This window comes from Emys orbicularis, chromosome 24, assembly GCF_028017835.1.
Source record: "Emys orbicularis isolate rEmyOrb1 chromosome 24, rEmyOrb1.hap1, whole genome shotgun sequence".
Classification (NCBI taxonomy): domain Eukaryota; kingdom Metazoa; phylum Chordata; order Testudines; family Emydidae; genus Emys; species Emys orbicularis.
The window spans coordinates 5,031,720-5,038,077 of NC_088706.1; positions in this window are offsets into that span (position 1 = coordinate 5,031,720).

Here is a 6,358-nt window from a genome sequence, read left to right on the forward strand (position 1 = left end):
CTGCACCGTACAAACACATCCACTTCAAAGACCCGCAAGGTCACACCAGATTGGGCCTGCTAAGCACAGCACCAGGGTTAGCTCTGTCTGTGGGGCAGGGCTTCAAAGGGGACTTATATGTATGTACAAAATGTATGAACGATTAGATACTTTACAATAGCTTCTCGCGACCCAGACCCCGTTATGCTGAGCGCTGCACATAGTGAGGAAAGCTGGGTGGGAAGTGCTTTCCCCACCCGGCAAACAACGTCGGGGTATCAGAAAATCATCCCGAATTGCATCTGGAACGTTCTGATAAACCAAAATGCTGACAACGTTTTCTGTTTGAGTCATTGGCGATGTTCCATTCCGAGCGTTTCGAAACATTTCGACCATTTTCTGTATTTATTTATTTATTTTCACTGTCATTAAGTTAGATTTCTAAGCAAAAAGCAGAAAACTGGACTCTTTTGTTTCTAAAATATCAAATTGAAACGTTTCCAGCGTTTTTGGTTTTTTTTAAATGGAGTTGAAAAATCTGTCAAACCCACCTTTTGTGGCAAACAGTTCAGCTTTCGACACATCGGCCCTGTCCGACAGTGAGTCTGAAATGTCCCGACCTGCTCTAACAGGCTGAGATTCCCCCTGCCCCAGCGTACTTGCCATCTAAATAAATAAGATGTAAAAGCAGCATAGAGAGCGGAAGCATCTTGCCCAAGGTCACACACACCAGATCAGTGACAGAGCTGGGAACAGAACCCACGACCTCGGCCTACGAGCCCAGTGTCCTAACCACTATATAGCACTGCCTCTCCTTAGTTGTGCTACCGTACATAGAGTGATTACAATAGAGATGGATAAAGGGTGGGAAAAATAAAGCCTGCTTGACCCTATTTTGCAGATGTGAAAGTGAGAGATTAAGGGATTTGCAAAGGGCACCAGTGACAGAGCTCAGAATAGCGGCTACATACCTTGGGCCCAGTCTAGTGTATTGGCCACTGTCCTCTCTGATGCACAGCTGTCAAATTAATTGGAGACATAAGTCTTCACAGGTTCGGGTCCCCTGATCTGCAGACCCTCCAATGCTGGCAAAGTTAGTCTAGATCTGAATTTTTCATCGGATCTGAACTAACCGGGCACCCTACTCTGCACGGCTCCCCCGGCCAATTGAGCCATCTGCATTCTGCTCAGCCGCAGTCTCCATCTGGAATCATTTCCTGGGGGCAGCCAAGGAATCGGAGTGGTCAGAAAACAAATGATTTCAAATAAGCCAGTATTAATAGCATATTGATAAACAGAGTGGAGCATTGATGAGGTGGGGCGAGGGGGAAAAGCTTCCCGGGGAATCTCCAGGGGAAATTTTCCAAAGGCTAAAAAAAAAAAAAAGAATGTTTTCATTGTAATTTGTTGTTTGCCATCCCAGTCGGAATCTCAGGAAGCGCTGAGATTATTGACAAAAGACCTGTAGAGGTGCCAGCTACCCTGCTAGAGCTCCCCCCACCCTCCACCTCTGCAGCCGGCTACTAATCCTGTGATTTATTTACTATCCATGAATACTGAGTGAAATCAGAATAATGGGGCACTTAGCCACATTACTGAGAAATCACTATTGTGATGCAATTCACTCCAATTAATTAAGCCTTTTTTGTTACCATTATTCCTTGTTTTACATTTTGTTTTAAAGTTCAAACGATTGGGTGCATTGTAGTGAGGGGCTGGTAGCTCTGGCAAGAAGACATACGCATGCTAGGAGCTAAACGCACACAGCTCTAAGGTGGCACCTCAGTCCTGCCCGGCACCCCTTTCTCCCAGCTAGTCCGTCCTAGGTTCTTCCCACATGCCACTCTGCCAATGCGACCCGCTCTTGCCCTCCAGCTCCACCACTATTCAACTCCTGGGGGCTCCACACGCAGATCTGCCCACGCAGTTCAATCCTGCCCACCGTCCCCACTGCTCCTAAGCGTCTCAAACACATCTCTACCAATGCCATTCAATCTTGACCTCCTGTTCCCTCAGTTATTCCAGTCCTGGGCTTCTCCCATGCAGCCAACAGGGTGACCCAGCAATTGCTGGCTGCAGGCCCAATCCCTTGGAGGCCTCGGTCAGATGGTGTATGTTAGAGCAGCCCTGGGGGTGCACCGAGTGACCTGGCTGATGCATATTGGCCCAAGAAGCCCAGAGCCACATGGATGGCTTAGCACTACTTTCCTCTCCCACCCTGGTCTCGCACTGAGTGCAGCTCTAATAGCACAGAGAGGCTGGCCCGGCTCTATCTGTGGGGAGAGGATGCAGATCCCGAGAGTTTGGGTTTTAACCAAACTTTGCCAGTCTAAAATTAAAAAAGTAATTTTTATATCCGGGGCAATAGGCTATGCTTTTCCTGGTATATATCCACTTGTCCATCATCGTAGTATCTGGGACCTGCTGGTTTGAAAACAGAAACCTTAAGTACAGGTGGGAAATATAACAACCATTTAATCAGATGGGGACTATTGATTTTCTCTTAGGTTGGGCAGGGCAGGTTTTTTCAACCCTAGGATCTCTCCTTTCCACTTCCCCGTCCTTCCCTGTGCCTGATCACCTTTCCCCAAGATTCAGATCTTACTCCTGAGTCCATCACCAACATTCAGGCCTGGACTACACTCCCACATAGTTGTTATTGGGGCATTTAGTGCATTGGGTGAGGTACATCACATGGTGTGATGGGCATGTGTAGGACCCATGGATCTTGAAAGGTTGTGGGGGGGGTGGATCATTGTAGCAATGGAGACATGGCTGCGGGTTTTGTATCTGTTGTTCTGGCAGGGTCTGGTGCAGCTTTGAGTTGGTGTGTCCTGGTCTGTGGGGAGCTTGCTTCTGATGATGAGCTTGGCGAGGTTGGGGGGTTTCTTGAAGGCCAGAAGAGGGGGTTCCGGAAAGATTTCTTTCAGGATGTGGTCTCCATCGAGTATGGGTTGTCATTGGTTGATGAAACAATTACATCAAATAATTACAATCTGTACATGGATCAGGGATGCTGAGGTGGGTAAAGGGGGCACCCTCTTAAAAATGCCATCTCCTGTGTGTGTGAGGTAAGGCCGGCAGGGGCAGCCCTACGCCGATCCCAGTAGTACGAGCATGTCGGGAATGCACACACGGCCACCCTATCTCTGGCAGAGAGGGGAGAATTGTCCCACATTCTAGTTGAGTGCTTTAGCTAAAAGTTTTAAGGTAGGCAGCACCCACCCCACCTCCTTCTGTATTCTGAATGCCACCTGATGTGGTAGGCCGCCTCTGAGCACACCTACCAGATCAGGCCCTGCACACGAATTAGGCAGGCAAATCCCTGTCTTCCCCTGGTTTGTGAATCACTCTGGGGGCTAGGTGGGTGATAGGCCTCCAAATGCCTAGAAGAAGGCAGGAGCCTTCCCCAGAGGCAGAAACAAAGGCACAGAGGGAATCTTTCCCTTGGAAAACTTAGGCACGGAGTGAATTTAGGCACCTACAGGGTTCGGCGGGAATTTTGTGGATCACCGTGGAGCCAAAACTGGGACTTAGGCGCCTCAGTCAGGAGTTCAGACAGCTAAGAACTTTTGTGGAGTACTCCCAACATGCCCTGAAAGAGACTCATTTGTTTTCTCTTCACACTTGCGAATTTCAACTTCCAACCGTGACTCTCCCCTCAGTTACAGCTGTGTAAATCAGGAGTTACTCCCCTGAAGTTAATTGATTTGCATTTACTTAGGGGAAGTTTACCAACCTAATTAAACCACTATAATTATATCTCTATCGTTAAACCAGTATAACTCCCTATGTGTACATCTTATTCCAGAAGAGGTGTCCACTGGAGGAGCTATAATAATTATAGCGGTTCAGTTAGGCTGGTAAATTTCCTCAGGCAGCCAAGATAAAATGTGGGGGTGAGGCTGGCCAGACAAGTCAGCAGGATTCAACGCAAAGAGGTTTATCAGAAGATGGTACCCAAAATTATTTAAAAAAAAAAACACACACAAAAAGGTCCAGTTCCATAACATCAGGCCATTTACCCATCCAAAGTTCTCCATATGTCTTACAGGTCCAGGTGACCCTGCCTCACCAGTCCTGCAACTTGCCTCTCTGGGTGGGAGGGAGCAGAGGTTTTATAAAGGGCTTCCCTACCCAGAACCCTTTGCAGAGAAGGGAAGTCCCGCCCCTGTCCCTCTGACTGATTGACAGTTTGTCTACCCAATAAGCTCACTTTCTCTGTACAAGGCTTTCACCCCATCACACCCTTAAAACTGGTTTAAGCAAGAGGAGTTGTGAGTTGTTGACCGGCTGTTCATGTCAACTAGTCACTACTTACTATTCATGGTTCATACTTCACTTACAGTATGTAGTATATATAATGATACTTTACATATCTATCTAGCCCCATATACATACCCTCTTTCTCTCTCACCATACACATATTTATTTATCTGTCCATCTATCTATCTGATATGCCCATTACAACATTACCTATATACTATAAATAAAATAAATAAATAAATTAATGGAGATATCCCATCTCCTAGAACTGGAAGGGACCTTGAAAGGTCATCGAGTCCAGCCCCCTGCTTTCACTAGCAGGACCAAGTACTGATTTTGCCCCAGATCCCTAAGTGGCCCCCTCAAGGATTGAACTCACAACCCCTATAGTAAATAGAGCTCAAAGTGCTGTACAAAGGTGGAGAGGTGTTATTATCCCTATGTTATAGGCAGAGTAACAACAGAATGGAGGGGCTAAGGCTAGAATTTTCACAGATGTGAATTTTCACAGATTGTGATTGGCAACCATAAATCACATGATATTGTGTCTGTTCCCTGGTTGGTTGTCGGAAACTTTTCAGTAGGGGAGATATTGCAACCAACTGTTTGGTGTGTGTGATACACATCCCCGCCTGTGCTTGATCCATAGCGGATACAAGTCTGTTACAGACGCAGTTGGGGGCTTTACTCAAGCTACACGGACTCATGGGTTAGCTTTTCAGGTCCTGGGTTTGGTTCCTGATGATGATTTCTGTAGAATGATCAGCAGAAGGGGAAGAGTGAATATTCTGGCTCACACGCAGGTAGTACATTAGTACAAACAGGAGCCATTCCCTCATCTCCATGACCGAAAGCCTACCAGCCCAGCTAGACAGTTGTTCAGAATTCAAGCGCATATTTCCAGATGCTGTTATGCAGGATCTCAGCCGCTTCAGTCATAAATGTCACCATAATGCAGTTAGTAGATGCAAGGAACTGGTTAAAAATAAAACAAGTCTGTTACTTCTGCTGCCTAGTTTTCCTTCCAACCCCTTGGTAATATTGTTTAACCTCATGTCATTTTTATCCCGGATGTAATTACACCCACTGTTCCAGTATAACTCTTTACCAAAAAGCATCACACACTTCCCGGCTGCGTTCACCAGTTGGAAAGAAAAGAAGGGAGCTGAGGAAAAGGGGGAGGGGATGTTCTGCAAACCCGCAGGAATAATCAAAAATCCAACAACAACCCTGACTCCGTCCCTCTGGAACCAGCCCCCCTTTTGGGGTGTGCTGCCCAGCCACACTTGATGACTTCCCCAATGCCCACCTCCGATTAAAGCAATTGATGCACCTTTGAATTAAAATGATGCTATCTCTTTAACAGAGAGAAGACAAAAAATATTGGTGCCCTGGACCCCACTGGGAGTAAATTCATACTGCCGTATTGATTAGATTTTTTTCCCTTTTGCCTGATTCCCACAGCCTCCTGGGTAATGAAGATTAAGCTTCAAGCCCTTCTGATATTACTTTGAAATGCAGAAACCCTCAGAAAAAGAGATTATGTTTGTTCTCTTCTTGGGAGACCAGCAAATATCGTTAGGGATGGACCAATATCTCCCTATTTTCCCCCTTGTCACCTCTTTGAGCAACCAGGCTATATCTGTGTGTGTTATGTCTCTATCTATGTCTCTATCTATCTTTAATGGTAAAGACTCATTTGATTTAACTGGTGTTAAATTGCAGTGGGGAGCTTGGGTGAATTCAGGAGACAGCCACCTTAACAGCAGACCAATTAATTATCAGCACTGTTATGACAAAGGCTAGATGGGGTGAGTGCTAGCAACACGGCTGTAATTCCTAGGATCCTGTGTGAATCGGGAGTGGTCCCAGGTATTTAATTTGTGTCACTTGGGATTTCCCGTGTGTAATGAGTTAAGAATCTAGTCCACTAGGCCTGAATCTTTTCTTGCTTCTGCTCATTTAATACCGTTGACTTTAATTATTATTAAACCAGGTGCAGGCCCGTGCTGTTGTTTAAGTGTAGTGCGTTACGTGTAAAATAGCCTAAAATAGCTGAGGATTTAAGAATTGGACAGTAACAGACCGCGAATCCCACGCTGAACAAAAAGAG